Raw genomic sequence first — 14,986 nt, 5'->3', positions numbered from 1 at the left:
TTTTGACTGTGGCTACTAGTACCAATAATAATATTGAGGGCTTGGAGCCAAAGGGGCGTAAGTGCGTTATAGTAGATTTTACAGGACAGCCAAAACAAATGTTGATCAAATTTGGATCAGCTGCCGTTACCACATACTAAGCACAATATTTTAACTTTTTGTGTTATCAGATTGAGCATTACTATAAAAACAATACTGCTACAGTTTAAGTTGAATTATATTTGTTAACTTTTTTAAAAATGGCAAAAGAGTGAAATGTAATGTAAGCGTATGTAAGTAAACAATTGTAAAACACATTCATTTTAATACAAATCTAGCAATTACACTTCAATCAACACTGAAATATAAAACAAGATCAGAATGAATATCTTTATCTTGAAGTAATGCTCAGCAACTTTCACCAAGGCCTTTAAAACTGTAGGCTACATGGAACATATCAAATTGATTGATACATTTTTTCTGTTAAAAACTTTTAATAAACCTTTTTAATAAACCTCTATAGACATAAGAAACTACTTTTGATTCTAAAGTACTACTTTTTTTTTCTTTTGCTAGTATAATACATTTTTGTATGTGTCCCGGGACACATCACTTATTGATATACATTCAAAGACCTGTAAAACTCCTCATAACACTGAGGGAGAACTTCAGCTAGCAGCAGTCTTACTACCAAAGCTCATCTTGACCAGTTCACACTCCTAACATTATAAAATAACATTTTGAATCTATAGGCCTAAGTATTTCATGGGAATATTAACATATTTACATTCGTCTAATATTGACCTAGAATATTAATTAGGATATGAATAGGATACTAAAAATGATGTGATCATGCTGCCATGCTAGCATTACTTAGTCAGCATGCATTTTGAGTTGACCTAAGTGCTGTTAGAATCCTCTACCCACAATGCTTGTTCAGTGTCAAAAGTGGGGTTTTGCTTGGTGTCAAAAGGGCGTAAGTGCAGTTACGCTCTTTTGGCAGCAAACAAAACCCTACTTTTACTGTTACGGCTTTCAGTTTTTGTTTAATTAAAACCTATGGGTCATGATTTCAGTTGTGTCCTTTTGGCACTGAAAAGATCTCACTGAGACCTTTCAATTGATATATAATACTCACATTCGCCCAAAATTGCAAAATCCAAGCCCTCGATATGATACTTTTCTCCCTGTAGGGAAATTCTCTTTTCACCAGTTTGTCCTCTCTACCAGAGTCCTACTCTGTTGTAAAGCATCTTTTTGGCCAGTAAAATAGTGAGAGTGGCTAGTGAATTATGGGAGTTAGTTACCAGCCGCTGTGGCCTGCAGATAATCATGGCAGTTTCCTACCCTGCTTATACCCAAAACAGAGGTGAATAAAATAAGAATAAAGTAATTAAGCAATAGACAGCCAGCACCATAACATTTTAAAGACAAGATAGCCAAGCAGTCCGCATCATAGCCTTACTGTGTATGAGACATGGGCTGCTTTCAGCTCTGGACGCTTTGGATGACACAGAAATACACACACACACACTCACAGACACACACACACACACACAAATACAAATACAAATACAGACGTAAACAAAAGCCCACTCACAGACACACAGATAAATGTTCTCTCTCTCTTGCGTTCCAGCACACTCACACACTTTCTCTCTTACCACTCAACACCACTCACACCCCACAAACACACACACATGAAGTGTTGCGACCATTTAATCGATCCTTATTTAACCAAGTATTTGACCTAGGAACATGGGAAAGAGAAGTTGGGGCTGGTTTGAATCACGGCCCGACAGGACTGGTGTGGAGTGTAACGGGCTGGAGAGGATGGAAGAACTAAGAGGAGAGGAGAGGAGGGCCGTGGGAGTGTTAGATGACAGAAGCTGACCTGTTCGAGAAGTGCAAAGAGAAAAGAAGAGGAGAGGAAAAAAGAAGAAATCAGGAGAGAAAAGTCAGGATTCTGAAACACGGCCATCTCCACAGTGTGTGTGTGATGCATCTCACCTCCGCTTCCATCCATGTGTGTGTGTGAGAAGCTGGGAGGATTACCCCACCCTCACACACATATGTGCGTTCACACACTCTCCCTTGCTGCTGTGTTTGACTGTGGGCTCGTCACAGCCAGCCAACGCTCAAGGACAAAGGAAAAGACTCATGAGTGCAATGTTACAAGGCCAAAGAGGTTTTGACAGGGTTTGGGATTGGTATTAATGACTGTATGTGTGTGAGGTGTTGTGTAAAGGCTCCTATGGCTTGGTCACACTTGTTCCATTTCATGCTCTAAATTGAATGAAACAGATCCTTAGTTGGAAGAACACACAGTCACCATTGCCAGATGGTGGTAGATGGGAGATGTTACATCAAGTTGAAGTGAAAGAGTATAGTGGCCAGCCTGTAGAAAACATCCTGTAGCCCCTGTGTCCACCAAGCACCTCTTCTTTAGCTAGCAATGCTACAGATGCTTGTGAGAAGCGCTGGTTGTGGCCATTGAATGAATCTATTTGGCAATCTATTTGAAGCACAGCAGCATTCAAATATTTTGACTCACTCTGAGCACTAAAAACATACTAAGCTCTCAGCGCTGTCGGGAATGTGCAACAGTGCGTCTTTTCCATTGAATTGAATGAGAAAAAGAAATCGGCAGTCTAAAGAGAGGACACCGGTGGACACACAGCTCGAGGCCTCAGAGGGGAGCATAGGCAGCCGTCACATCCGGGTTTTCTTGCTTAGAGTTGAGCTCAGTTTCAACTTGAAACGCTACACATTACCCACACCAATGCTTGAGAGGTTGTATTACTCTGAAATCAAAGAAAACAGTGGCAGTGTTTGTGCTAGCAAATCGCCTCATTTTGTATCCCCAATGCAACTAAAACCAAATGCTTACTAGGAGGGATGCAAATGGTGGCAGAAAAATAGCTTTGTTTTCAAGTGAGAGCAGAAAAGAAGAGATGTCTAGAAGAGCGTTAATTTACTTTCAGTTCCGTCAATTCAGGAAGTGGCTTTTCTTCAGTATTCCAAAAGTGGAAATGTTTCACCATTAAAAAAAGTTTCTTAAATCCATTCTAAGCACAACGAATTGAATGCACATTGCGAGTTTGAATGTGCAAAATGTACGTTTACATTTTGAGTCAAATGGAGGTGAGCTGACCGCGACCCCGAGGTTTAGAGTATGCATCGTCCAGGGCTTGGCAGGGCTGTGACGAGTCAGCTTGAGAGGAAACGTGACGACTACTCCTCTGTTTTCTTCTGTGTCACATTCACTCCATCCTCCCCTCACTCTGACAGACCATCCAACATGGACGGAGGGAGATGGAGGAAAGACAGGAGATGAAGAGGGAAGGAGGGATGGAAATTGAGAGTATTTGTATGTTATTACAGAGAATTACACCTTGTCTGTGTCCTGTTGCTCTGTTTACTTCAGTATTAAGGAACATACTGGCTGTGTGCGCTCTTGATAGTGTGCTGCATGGGTGTGACAGATCCCTCTGGATACCAAACACCTCTTTACCATCCCTCTATATATCCCTCTCTCTCTCCCTCCATCCCTCGCTCCACCTCTCTGTTGCCATGTGATGCAATAACAGCAGAAACCTTTTAGAAAAAGCCCCAACATGAGAGCTTGAGAACTCAGCGTGAAAAAGTGGCCTTGTTATCAGAATAATATCAGAGTCCCTGTACAGTCTGTGTCTCTGTTGTTTATTTTTAGAATGTCAGCTATGATGATTCCATTATGTTGTTTTATTTGTTTTGGTTTTGTTTTGTTTTGTTGGGTTTGTTTTGCTTGCTGCCCCCAGCTTGCTCTCTGGCATGCACACACACAAACACACAAACAAACTAACTCAGTGGTTGTGAACACAAAAACATTCATATACATATACAGACTTGCATACACACTCATGAGCAGACTCTGTTCTTGTAAATACATACACAGACTCTGTACTTCACACACACACACACACACACACACATTGTTGGGAGGTGTAGCAGCCATTTAACCTATAGATTCACAGACTAATGCCTCAGCTCTTTATCTTAGTGTCAGCATTAGGTTGGTTTCAATGGTTGGTTTGAAACGGTTGAAATGTACATTATTATCATCATTATTGTTGTTTATGATTATTATTCTATTTAAAAAGAAACAAAAACAAAAAGGCGTTCTGTCGATGGACCTGTTATACTCACACATCGCTGTACGATGTGGAAACACTGTGATTATTGTTGTTTATTATTAGCAAATGTTGGACAGTTTGGTTAGTTTTAGGTGAAATATCAAAGAATTAAAAGCAAACACACCGAGAACGGTTTGGGGTCCATTCACTTTCAATTCAACTCATTCAGCAAATGGATCCTCATCAAAATGTGAAAATTGAAAACGCTCCTTTTCAATAGAAGTCCTTGTATCCAGTTACTAAGGACGCAATTCAAAATGAATGCCTTACCATCTACCAATGAACTGCACTTAACCTTTTCAATTCATTGAATTGAAAGTAAATTGACCTCCAAGCCCAATTTAAAAAGACAAACAGGAGTGAACGGCAGGATAGTTGATATTTAGATAATAAAGTAATGCTAGCTATTTTTTCCTTAATACAGTACTTATATATAAGACACTTTAAATAACCCTTCCCTTCCCTTTGTCCTCTGGTTCTGTTAGATGAATGTGAATGTATAAACCAATGGTGTCCATTTTAATGTACTTGAAAAACTTATTTTCTTTTTTTTGTTTTGTTTTTGGTCTCACTTCCCCTGACCCCTAGTACCTCTATTTAATACTGGAGGTACTTACTAGTGCCTTGCATCCTTTCTGTTGCTTTTTTTGTGAGGGGGGGTCATCGAGGGCTTGGGTTAACGTAAGCACAGTTGACGGCATGTTATTGTACTCTTGAGCGCTGTGTGGAGTTTGGGGGTGTCGGAAGCATAGAAATACTAGAAGGGCACTCGGAGAGCGCAAACCTCCGCCAAGGTTCGTGAGTCGGATCCGGATCCACTCCAAAATTTAATGGGTTCTTCCTTGGCCCATGCTACACCCTTCCACGAAGATTCATGAAAATCGGGCCAGTAGTTTTTCCGTAATCCTGCTAACAGACAAACTGACAAACAAACAAACAGACAAACCAACAAACAAACAAACGGCACCGAAAACATAACCTCCTTGGCGGAGGTAATAACGTAGAATGGACACACGGTTGTTGAAATAAATGGTTGTCAGTGAGGTCAGTGGGAATGAGTTGGTGCAGCAGTAGGATGGTGGAGGTACAGTAATAACGGCTGCCATTGTAAACTGCATTGTGGTTAATTCTCTTTCCTTTCAACCCCATTCACAAAGTGTATTTTCTTCATAGTACAAAAACTGCAAATCTTATTTTCTCAAAAAAGACCTATGCCCCACGTTGAATGAGAATGATTTCTCCGTAATGAACATTTTGACTCGGCACTTTGAACTGATAGAAAGTGAATTGACCCCAACTCTGCTATCTGCAGCTCTGGAGGCGACCGTTTAATTCAGTGAGAATGAGAAGGAATGGGAAAGATCACCGTTTAAGTCTAGTGTGTGTATTTCTGTGAAGTGAGGCCCATGCTGTGCGTCTGCAGTGCTTTACCTGGATGGGGCCCCGACTGTGTCCGAGGCCTGGGTCCGCCACCAACGAAGAAGGAAAGATGGAGAGAACAAGAAAGAGAGTTTATCAGTGCCATTCAGTTTTTTTTTTTTTTAATCAGGGTTTTAAATGTAGATATGGGGAAAAGGGGAAGACATTTTTTTAAGTTTTAAGGAGGGAGTTGTTGAAGATTGTAGTTGAAGCTTGGACCACTCTGTACTTTAGAGGCACTGACCCGCATGCAGCATCACGTCAGTAGTGGAAGTGTCGGTACAGTGAACTAAAGCTAGTTTTCTTGATGTCGACTCATCTGCAGTGTGATACAAATTTTACATCAAAACGTGAATACGAGGCAAAAGAACAGACTTTAAGCTTCTGTTTGTGTTTCTTGGGATAAAAGACTAACTTCAGCTCACCGCCCCAATACTTTAAACTTTGCATCTACAATAGCTGGACAAAAACGGGGCAGGAGCCATTTCCTTCGGGCTCACATGACTTCTCACTCCATCATGCGTCTATTGAAGTGAGCTTAATGGAAAGATGACTCCTGCTCTGTTGTAAAAAATCCAGTCGGCTGGTGAAATAGTGCGAGTGGCTGGAGAGTTTGGGGATTCACCAGGCACTGCGGGCTCTAGATGAAAACAGTTAGTTTCCTGCCCTGGTTTTGTGCACAATTTTATTATTATACAATGAATAGTGAGACCAAATGTTTGCCACAGAGAAACAAAGTGCTCCCTTTAGACTCCCTTACCCAGGAACTTACATTCATAGACTTTCCATAGAATTGCAATAGAGTTACCATAACTTAGCAATAGACCAAGTAGAGGATGGATAGGCCAGGCACAGACTTGGCAGATGCGACACATTTACGGTGTCAGAAGCTGCATAAAAATCACAGACTGCTCGGACTACAAAGGTACACAACTAGATGGACTGTGTTAGTTAGGAGTCACTCTCACATGAGCCATCTTGCATCTCTTGTTGAATTCAACCAAAGGCTCACTAGGAAAGACTTCAGCTAGTTTACAAGACGACCTGTAATCAAAACGCATTTATCAGGCCGGTGTGTTGAGCAGCGCTACACTGTCACTTTGTAACAGAGTGGACTGGAAACGCCTCCTCATCTTAACATAAATTGATGCTGTTGGGCAAGAAAGCATGTATCTGCATGTTTTTTTCTAGTAATGAGCGTTGATTCCTGTTCCCTCTGTATGTTTTTGAAGCTGTACAATTTGGGGTTTAACAGGTTTCATTCACATATATGGCCGTGTAAAACTTTAGATTTAAGAAAGCAAAAGAAAATTGCAGCCATGTGATTTTTACCCGAGATGGTGGAGGTAACAGCAGTGGCGGTTATGATGATTGTAAGGATAGCGATGGTGGATATGATGGTTGTAGTCAGAGTGGTGGTGCTGAGGACGGAGATGATGATGGTTGTAGTGTTAGTGACGATGAATGTGGTGGTGATGATGATGATGGAAGTGGTGATAATGATGATGGAGGTGTGGCGGTGTTGAAAATGGCGTCCGGCACAAGGACTGCCAACCTAACCTGGATTCAAGGCCTTTGACACCCTGTTCTGTTTTCTGTTTTCACTCCTCAGTAAACAAATCTGGTACAGAAGTTCTTGATATTCACTTCAAAACCTAAAACATTAGAGATTCTCAATCTTTTTTGCTGGGACGGTTGTGCTGGATTCTGGATATTCAAAACAACAAAAATACAAAAAAAAGTTTCTTTGTAAAGTTTGTAAAAACAAAAAAAAAACATTGCTTTTGCCTGTTTTTGTGATATTTTCATTTTTCATGAATAATATGGCTTAATGCAGCATTTTTACTACTAGGCAAGTTTGGTTGAAGCTGTGAATAATCATTGAGCCACTTTGCTTTAGTTCTGTCAACGGTTATGATCATTATAGTCTTCATCATACATTATTAAGTCTTTAACTTTAATGATGCCACCAACTCAGTGCCATTTGCTTTGTCAGAGGAGTGGAGTTTTCTACTTTAAAGCGAGAGCTGAAGGATGAATAATATTTCTGACAGAGTGTGTTTGCCTGCTTTTACTCGCTGGAGCTGTTTTGGTTGCCAGGTGAAGTTAGGATCCTGGATTTTCACTTTGGAATTGCTTGAGCCTCAAATGATTTCCACGATGGAAGTTTGATATTACTTTGCTGTTTCTCTTATCTACATAGATTATGTTATGTAAGGAACACCTACTGCTCAGCGGCTGCAATGCAATATTATTTAAACTTACAGTATGGAGCTCTTACGTTACAGTAGTGTGGGTACTCTTATTGTGAAGAGTTCTGTCGTTACACTCATGGTGGAGGGCTCTTGTTCTGAAAAGCTCTTGAGTTAAACATCAGTGAGTGGAAGTATTGTGAAGTTTTTGGAGCTACACTTGTAGTGGAGGACTCTTACTGTGAAAAGCTCGAGAGTTATCCAGCAGTGGGGGCGCTCTTATTGTGAAGGTTCCTGAAGTTACAGTGGCGAAGTAGGATTCTTATTCTGGTTACACGCATACGGTGTAGAAATATTAGTTTTTACTCACTCACAATGGTTTCGGATGCATTTTTCAGCTTCTATTGTTGTATTCACTGTTTTTGCCTGTTCAGGACTGGCTTGTGATACCTTTATGCTTTTTACTGTAGAATTACCCTGTCAAGTGCCCACATGTGAAAATGCCTTTCAGTGCACCAACCGATCAATACACACACACACACACACACACACACACACACTTTCAGATTCAGTGCAACTCCTTGCTGTTTCATGTAGCTTTCTCCTGTGGAATGATCTAGAGTCTCGAACACAGCAACAGGTTCTCTGACTGCTACTGAAAAAGATTTTGATTACTTTTCTGTTCTCGCTCACATTTTATTTTCATTTCTGAATTTTTTTTTTTCTCTGCAATTTTAATGTCTTTAGCAGCACCTAACTTAATTCAATGGTTTCATTTCCTGTATTGTATTTGACATTGTACAAAAGTGGTTGGATAAAAACACATGTATGAATGAATGAATGAAAAAAATAATAAATAAAAACATGTAGGGAGTCATCGGCAGCCTTTAACGGTATGTTTTGCACTAAGTATAGAGTGTTCAAGCTTCATATTAAAAAAAACTTTGCGCTTTGCGCTCCAATACAATGAAATTTGTTACTTTATTTGTAAAAACTTAATAAACAAAAGTTGTTAAAATTAATGGGAGTGACTGGATTTCAATGGATGACTGGGTTATTTTGGGTGTTGGAACTATTATTAAGGAATAAAAATTTGATCTGATTGATTGATATAAATCATTCAAAATTTACGGAAAACAACATAATACATTGCAAACATGCTATGAGTCCACAAATTCAAGCTCTCATTCATTGTGAGTGGAGCATCAGTTACGAGATTTATTTCTCTGTACAGCAGTACTGTGATAGGTAATTATGTTAAATACTGATGGATTTGGATATGTCCTGGTAATCAACTTTGTGTCCTCTTACCAACACTAGTTTTAGTTTTTAGTTTATGCATGCATAACCACAGGGTTTAAACCCAACAGATGCAACACCTGCAGCACAACTGCAACAGAATGATGCAGCAGTAACAGATTCTGTCATTTGAAATAAATGAACTTCCATTGGAGAGCAACACAATCAATGCATTACATGCGATTGAGGGGTTTGGCAGCAGAAGTAAAAAGGTTCTGCACATCTGGTGCTTGGATATTTGCAGGAATGTAGAGTCTGGGTCTAAACTAGAGGTGTGGTGAATGGTTAGGCAGGCACCCTAGAAAATGTCTCAATCTTCAACTTTTCTTCACCTCCTCCTCAACTTCCCTGGATAAATAAAGGTTAAAAAGAAACAATATGTCACCCATAGACTGCTATTCGAACCTGTCCAATTTTGGAGTAAGGCTGCTCCCTGCTGGACACAAAAGGTAAGTCTGTTCACCCTCTGACCTAACATAACATGACCAAGTGTTTTGGTGTTTTTCTTCTATCTCTCTTCTAGGTAAGGCCATTTCATCTGGATTTTAAAACTTTTTCATTAGTATAATTCCTCCAATCTTCTATTTCAGTCAACTGAAGTTGAAGCACAACTCATTTAGATAGAAGCAAACGATTTGGGTATTCTTCTACTATCCCAGACTCACATTCTCATACTGTCAGCTATTGTTATGCTATCACAGAAGCAACGAGGGAAAAGGATAAATTTGATGGTTTTATTGAACCAGACAGCAGACAGGTGGTAAAGTTGTAGAAGTGCTGGTTGAGGGTCAGTGGCAGGTTGTGGCTGGTCAAACAGGTGGTCAGGGTGTTACCATACGAGGGGAGCAGGGTTGGACGATAGTATGCCCCAGGACTTTGGCCCGCATGTCCCGGTCCCCTAAACCTACCCTGACCTTTGTTTCTCCACACGCCTCTTTAACGTTTCTCCCTCTTCTTGATTTTTTTCTTCTGCGTCTCTCCCAGAACGTTAGCATTCAGCTCAGCCCTTCCAGGGTTGATGAGAGGCAGCATGCACGATGGTGCTGCAGGCACCGGAGGCACCCAAGGTTTCAGCATGCAGGGTTGTTGTTGTTCCCTCTTGGGCAGCAGGCGTCCGGGATGCGCCGACGTGCCGGGGCGAATGTTGTCATTTTGGCCCTGGGCATTGATGCTCTCCAGAGGCTCCAGAGCTGTCAGCTTCTGCTGACGGAGCCGCTGGCTTGTTGGCTTGTTGGTGTCAAGCAAGGCAAGAGGTGGAAGTCTCACCTGCCGGCCAACCTTGGCTGTGGTTGGCCTATTGGTATGCTGGTCCAGCACAGGAACGGGTGGAAGTCTCACCTGCCGGCCAACCTTGGCTGTGGTTGGCCTGTTGGTATGCTGGTCCAGCACAGGAACGGGTGGAAGTCTCACCTGCCGGCCAACCTTGGCTGTGGTTGGTCTATTGGTATGCTGGTCCAGCACAGGAACGGGTGGAAGTCTCACCTGCCGGCCAACCTTGGCTGTGGTTGGTCTATTGGTATGCTGGTCCAGCACAGGAACGGGTGGAAGTCTCACCTGCCGGCCAACCTTGGCTGTGGTTGGCCTATTGGTATGCTGGTCCAGCACAGGAACGGGTGGAAGTCTCACCTGCCGGCCAACCTTGGCTGTGGTTGGTCTATTGGTATGCTGGTCCAGCACAGGAACGGGTGGAAGTCTCACCTGCCGGCCAACCTTGGCTGTGGTTGGTCTATTGGTGTGCTGGTCCAGCACAGGAACGGGTGGAAGTCTCACCTGCCGGCCAACCTTGGCTGTGGTTGGTCTATTGGTATGCTGGTCAAGCAGGGGAAGATCTGGAAATCTCACCTGCTGGCGGGGCGGGGCGGGGGGCTTGGAGGAGGGGAAGGGAGCCTCTGTGGGCCCCTGGCTGGGGCCTCTGTCCTCCAGGACCACTCTGTTAAACCGCCCCTGTACTGCTGATGCTTCCATGGAGCTAGACTCCAGAGCGTTGATCTTCAGCAGTCGAGTCATTCTGAAGAACGACCGTGTCTGTTGTAAATCACCTGTCCGTATATTCTGTCCAAGTAGTCAATAGTCTCAAGTGTCTTCCAGCTGTGCTTTCACTACGAAAGTTCAAATGAGAAGGTAGCGAGAGGCCAGGCGCTCGCTTTTATTGGGGGCTGATTATTGTGACGTAGCCTAGTTGGTGACGTCATAATTTCGGCCTTCGTCATTCGATAGGAAACATAGGCCTAACAGCATAGATACATTTACAATCTGTTCATTCAAATGATAGGCTGTTAGGCTATGCCTAACAGCCTATCATTTGAATGAACAGATTAGGCTAGTTGATTTATTGCTTACATTATTCTCAAACGGCTCTGATTCAATGGGAAACAATTTACATCGGCAGTTGCCGTCGGTATCTGATTAAAACGTGATCTACAATACAGGAATTTGGTCACATTTACAGTAAATACATTCAATGGAAACGGCGAAACTATTAATTTTCTTTACCGGAATATACCGAAATGGTCTCATCTCAACTCATGCAATATCTGGATATCACAAGATTATTCACGTTGATACCAATGATTTGAATATATTTAGTCGTATAGCTACAGCCTAATAGGTCCATACCTAAAATTCTAAAATGTGCCTAAAATGTAAATGTATCTCACCTGTCAATTTGCCGTGAGGATAAAACGGAAAATAAACTGAAAATGAAAAAAAAAAAAAAAACGTTCAAGTTCATCTGGATGCCTCGTTGAATATTGACCCACTGACGGTACTGTGGCCCATAACCTATAAGAATATTAATACTATCACAATAATAAGAATATGAATATTGCCAATAAAGATAATGACATTTTTGGCTCATCATAGCCTATTGTTTTATTGCATTTTAGTCAATATAAAAAATAGATTGCATTCTTTATTCCTAAAAATCACCAAAGGGGATCATTCCTAAATGTCTGTGATACACCACAGTAGTGACTTTACGGTTTTTCTTTTCTCCTATGGGCTTACTATAGGATTTTCTATAGCCTCATTTTTTAGGCTTGGTGCGATATTTGCATAGATACCTCTAAAATGTATTATACGATTATTATCGTCCCAGATATAAAATAGGCATACAGCTTAGTTTAACTTTTATGCAAACTTTACTGCTGCCACTATGGTTGAAAACAATGTTACTTTAAATCAGAAGAGATTGTGGCCTTTATGCCCAAATTGCCATCGATACCATTAATAGCCTATTGAACAAGAAATTATTAAAAGTAAATAAGCGATCGATACGTGATCGATACTATGTATAAGCCCGGGGAAAAATCAAACATGTCAGTGTCACCATATATATATTCATCGATGACAACATGAAGTATATATAAAACAAAGCTCATAACTTGATCTTCTGTTTTCGGTACATTTTGAATGATTTGAAAATGGGTGCAGAGGGTTTTAACAGGGCTTTGTGTTTCTCTTTTTTATATTTGTGTGTGTGTGTGTGTGTGTGTGTGTGTGTGTGAGAGAGAGAGAGAGAGAGAGAGAGAGAGAGAGAGAGAGAGAGAGAGAGAGAGAGAGAGAGAGAGAGACATTTCCCTCTGAGCAAAAAGAAGACTTCTCTCAGTATTTTTTGTCATTCTGGCGCAGTTCCTCTCCTCTCCACATGGTGGCAGCACGTAATAACTTTATTTGTAGAGTGCAGGATTAATTACAGTTTGTTTCCTGTGATCCTGACCATATTGAATGGCTCCCAGCCTCTGGGCCAATCAGGAAACAGCTCGTTGTGAGGTGTGAATCCTTGCTTATTATGTGTCGTCATGGATACAATGGAAATAATGAACTCAGTCGACCCAGAGAGAGAGAAAGGAGGAAGGAAGGAAGGAAAGAGAGAGTTACAGTATAACAATAATTTTCCAGTGTAGTTAACCTGTTATGATATGAATAGTACACTGCAAATAATGTCACACTTAGCAAGGGATTTAACTCTGTATTCAGCCTTATGAAGCTCATTTCAAGACATTTAAAACACGTTGTGTTATTGCAGTGGCACATAAACTTGCTAGTTTTTAGATATTTTCTGATATATTTTCTCATACCATTTTTTTAAATGAAAATGTAACTTGTCCTAACACTTTTACTTGAAAAAAATAAATTCTTGAAAGACATGAAACTTCTTGAAACCTGCAAAATTGTCAGCCTTTGCAGTACGATATTTTGACTTGAGATAGCCTGAAATATGAATGATGAAACAATGAAATGATGAAACAGTTTGCACATATTTCTTGCAGTGCAAGGCTCGGTCTGCAGACTGCTGAGTGTAGAGGTGATTCACTCCTCTCACATCCAGGTAGAGGAAGGATTTCTCAAGGTTTTGTTTGTGGACACACAACTCTTCAACAGACGTTTCTGTTTTACTTTTTCCCCTACATTGTTTTCCTCGTCATCCTGATCACATCCTTGAGGAAAATAAGAGTAGATTTTAATCCTGCAGTATTCGACCCAAATTCTTTTATTTTTTAATGTGATTATTGAGGCTGTTCTGCTGTATTAGATGTCATGGACAGTGAATATGTGTTATGAAGAGGAATCAAACCCACAACTTTGCAAGTGCATCATACTGTTTACACCTGAGCCTGCTGAACTACAAGGTCTGAAATCTCCTCCCACAGATGATTGGCAGGTTTAGGCCCATGCATTAAGCCTCAGCATTAAAGGTTTTTAACTTCTGCTTTGAGAGGAGTGCCAGGGCAAGTTCTAATTATTTTCCACCATGTGTGGACATCGCTGGGATGAACCTTTCCTAGAGAAAGACAAGTCTGTAAGTCTGTGGAGTGACCTCACAGACTGGTGCAAGAGACCTGCAGTCATTAATACCTTACACTGAGGGTGATAAATACCAGCCATCAGCACAAATCTGGTACATTTTGACTATGGCTACTAGTACCAATAATAATATTGAGGGCTTGGAGCCAAAGGGGCGTAAGTGCGGCCAAAACAAATTTGGATCAAATTTGGATCAGCTGCCGTTACCACATACTAAGCACAATATTTTAACTTTTTGTGTTATCAGATTGAGCATTACTATAAAAACAATACTGCTACAGTTTAAGTTGAATTATATTTGTTAACTTTTTTAAAAATGGCAAAAGAGTGAAATGTAATGTAAGCGTATGTAAGTAAACAATTGTAAAACACATTCATTTTAATACAAATCTAGCAATTACACTTCAATCAACACTGAAATATAAAACAAGATCAGAATGAATATCTTTATCTTGAAGTAATGCTCAGCAACTTTCACCAAGGCCTTTAAAACTGTAGCTACATGGAACATATCGAATTGATTGATACATTTTTTCTGTTAAAAACTTTTAATAAACCTTTTTAATAACCCTCTATAGACATAAGAAACTACTTTTGATTCTAAACTACTACTTTTTTTTTCTTTTGCTAGTATAATACATTTTTGTATGTGTCCCGGGACACATCACTTATTGATGTGTCCTGGGACACATTCAAAGACCTGTAAAACTCCTCATAACACTGAGGGAGAACTTCAGCTAGCAGCAGTCTTACTACCAAAGCTCATCTTGACCAGTTCACACTCCTAACATCATAAAATAACATTTTGAATCTATAGGCCTAAGTATTTCATGGGAATATTAACATATTTACATTCGTCTAATATTGACCTAGAATATGAATTAGGATATGAATAGGATACTAAAAATGATGTGATCATGCTGCCATGCTAGCATTACTTAGTCAGCATGCATTTTGAGTTGACCTAAGTGCTGTTAGAATCCTCTACCCACAATGCTTGTTCAGTGTCAAAAGTGGGGTTTTGCTTGGTGTCAAAAGGGCGTAAGTGCAGTTACGCTCTTTTGGCAGCAAACAAAACCCTACTTTTACTGTTACGGCTTTCAGTTTTTGTTTAAT

This window comes from Centroberyx gerrardi, chromosome 24 (assembly GCF_048128805.1).
Source record: "Centroberyx gerrardi isolate f3 chromosome 24, fCenGer3.hap1.cur.20231027, whole genome shotgun sequence".
NCBI classification, from domain to species: domain Eukaryota; kingdom Metazoa; phylum Chordata; class Actinopteri; order Beryciformes; family Berycidae; genus Centroberyx; species Centroberyx gerrardi.
This window is presented reverse-complemented; position numbering follows the sequence as displayed.